Source organism: Podarcis pityusensis, assembly GCF_964106645.2.
Source record: "Podarcis pityusensis genome assembly, chromosome: 16".
NCBI classification, from domain to species: domain Eukaryota; kingdom Metazoa; phylum Chordata; class Lepidosauria; order Squamata; family Lacertidae; genus Podarcis; species Podarcis pityusensis.
In genome coordinates, this window is record NC_138041.1 from 32642652 (window position 1) to 32645722 (window position 3071).

The 3071-nt window shown below is 49.5% G+C and overlaps 1 long non-coding RNA gene across 1 annotated transcript; it reads right to left on the reverse strand.

The window, feature by feature from the left end:
* Positions 1-624: 624 nt before the first annotated feature.
* Positions 625-2018, reverse strand: LOC308466100. The gene is made up of 2 exons (XR_013980670.1): positions 1783-2018; positions 625-1088 (listed from the first exon to the last, which is right to left on the reverse strand). It is a non-coding gene; the product is annotated as an uncharacterized lncRNA (long non-coding RNA).
* Between the last annotated feature and the right edge of the window lie 1053 nt (positions 2019-3071).

Genomic DNA, 3071 nt, shown 5'->3' on the forward strand with positions numbered 1-3071 from the left:
TCAGCTAAAGTATCCATGATATATGGACATCCAACCTCTGCTTAAAAATCTCCAAGGAAGGAGAGTGGTGGCTGCCAAGATGGAGGATTTGGTTTTGCCCTATGCTTGGAAAACGTCTAATGCATTTTTAAATTAAGATGGTGGACCAAACTGTTCCAAACTGTGCTAATTTGGACACCTCTGAAGATATTGTCACCAAATTTGGCATAGTGGCTCCTGAGATTGAGCAGGAGGTTTTTGTCTCTGTCTGGAAGTCTGGAGGGGCATGAAGAGCCCTAGAAAGTAACAAATTGCAATATCCACGTATAAATACTAATATCTTTCCATTTCTAAGAATTCCAGAGCAATGCTTTCAGCTCATAAGGACATAATCTGCCCATTTGGTTGGTTGCGTGGGCAATTATCTCATCTCTAGATGCCCTGATCCTGGGCTGTAGCATTTGCATAAGCAGTGGGACTTTGGCTTATATTACACAGAGAAGTGTTATCCTTTCTCAGTTAATAATCAGCCGTGCACTCTGTTTGGCGTGGAAGCACTTCAGCATAATTAGCTGGTTAAAGAAGCCTGCCTATTGATTAACAGAACTAAATGACCCGTAATTAACAGCATGACTATAGTGCTAATCTGGTTTTGGATTTTTTTATTTTTTTAGATACAGTATTATTTTCTCCTTCTCTCCAAAGGATCTAGAAACTGCCAGGTCTTTTCATCTGGAGGGAGCAGGTAGATGAAGGAGCCACTTCATGCTGTAATAGCTTTCAGCTATGGAGCTTTTTCAGAAGTGCATTGATGTAGCATAAAAAGGCCCTGCTGGGGTGTTGTTTTAATCTCTAGGCCTGCCAAGTTGCATCTGCAAAGTCTGCACAGGCTTCCTCCCACCCCCACCCCCTTTAAAAGTACCGGTGTTGCAGTGAGCCAGAACATTTGCTCTGAACCGTTCTAAGATATCTTGGGAATCCAGCTTCAGATCTTGACGTTGGGTTCAGAATGAGTTTTGTTGTTGTTGTTGCTTGCAGCATGTTTGATGGCCAGTAGGTGTCTCTGTGGGCACTGAACAAAGAGCCAGCAGGGGTGTGATGAAAGGCTTCTGGAAGAAGTCACAAAGAATTAGAACGTTGACTGCTTAGACCCACAGAGACAGGAAAAGGACGAGCCACATGTCAGACCAGTAGGGCAGGTTGCTCACAAATTGCACACTGCCATATATAGGCCAAAGGGGCAGAAGACCCTATAGTAGCAGGGATGGGGAACTCGTGGTCCTCCAAATGTGGTGGAGCTCCAACCCTCATAAATCCCAACCAGCATGCCCTGTGGCCAGGGAACCTGCAGGCACCAGGGTAGACCTCTGTGAGTACATGGGTGCCCATGGGCGCCACAGTGGAGAATGCTGACCTATAACTTCCTTTCATAATCTTCTCCCCACAAGCATCAACATAAAAAAGGTAAAGGACCCCTAACAGTTAAGTAAGCCCAGTCGTGAACGATTCTGGGGTTGCGGCACTCTTCTCGCTTTATTGGCCGAGGGAGCCGACGTTTGTCCACAGACAGTTTTTCCGGGTCATGTGGCCAGCATGACTAAGCCGCTTCTGGCGAAACCAGAGCAGTGCATGGAAACACTGTTTACCTTCCCGCCCGAGTGGTACCTATTTATCTACTTGCACTTTGATGTCCTTTCATCTGCTAGGTTGGCAGGAGCTGGGACAGTGCAACGGGAGCTCAGCCCATCGCGGGGATTCGAACCGCTGACCTTCTGATCGGCAAGCCTAGGTGTAATTTCTCACCTTCATCTCAACACCCCGGCACAACCCTTCCTTAGCTTCCTCTCCTCCTTGGGGAAGGCTCATAGCTCATTGGTAGAGCATCTACCTTTCATGCCGAACAGGGGTGCCATCTCGCCCTCAGAACTGTGGGTGCCCGCCACCACAATGTGGGTGTGTGACGTCAGATGCACACACCAGCACATAGTGTGTGTGACATCACACATACTACATACAGGCATGTGTGTGTGACATCACATGTCTGTGTTGCACCGGCGGCAGCTCCTCTTCCTCCTTCTCTTGCTTTTCTGCAGAGAGCAGCTCGGACTCGGAGGCAGAGAGTGTCTGGGTCCCATCCCCTCGAAAAGGGGGTGCCTTGCTGGCTGGCTGGGGAGGGTGGAGCTGAACTGCTTCTCTCTTGGAGGCAGCGCTGCTGCCACCTGCTGGCTTTTCTCGTTGACTTTGTGGGTGCCCAGCCCCCACATTTATATTACTGTGGGTGCCCAAGAACCCATGGTTCTCTGGATTTGGTTCCTGTGAGGCAGAAGGTCCCATGTTCAATCCCCAATGGCATCTTCAGGCAGGGCTCAGAGAGAGACTCCCTGTCTGAAACGCTGAAGGGTTGCTGCCAGTCTGTGTAGATGATACTGATCTAGATAGACCAATCGTCTGACTTGGCAAAAGGCCCCTGTCCCACTTCTCCCATTGTCCAAACTTAAATGGCAAGTTCCTTGAGAGCCAAGCCCTTTTGCTTAGGCAAATGGTGCAGACAGGCTATCCAGCTATTCCAATCTAAAAAATGCTAATTGCACTCCTGGGGAAAGAGGAGGCTGTTTCCCCTGTTCTTCGCTTTTTCGTAGCAAAGCACACTTCGACTGCTCCTTTTACCTGCGCTGTGTGAAGTCACAGCGGAGGTCTGTAGCTCCCCCCAGTCTGCCCTTTAAAGCATAAAGAGGCAGCTTGCAGGCCAGAGTGGCTCCTTACTGCAGCGGGAGCAAGAGTTGAAAGCCGCATGAAATCTCACAGTGGCTTGCCAAAGGGCTCCTCTCCCTTGCCGGTTCACACTGATGTGTGATGGCACTCTGCAGGCTGCAAGCGGAGGACACAGAGAGTCGAAAACAGGTTATTGCATGGAAGCTTGTATACGAGGGAGAAAGAGAAATGCCCTTGGCAAGAGATGGGACCTGTTCTTCCTTTGCTTTGAAGAGTGGCCATTTGCCCCCATATACAGTGGACGCTTGGGTTGCGAACGTGATCTGTGCGAGATGCACGTTTGCAACCCACGCGTGCGCAGACGCGGGTTGCGAATGCTG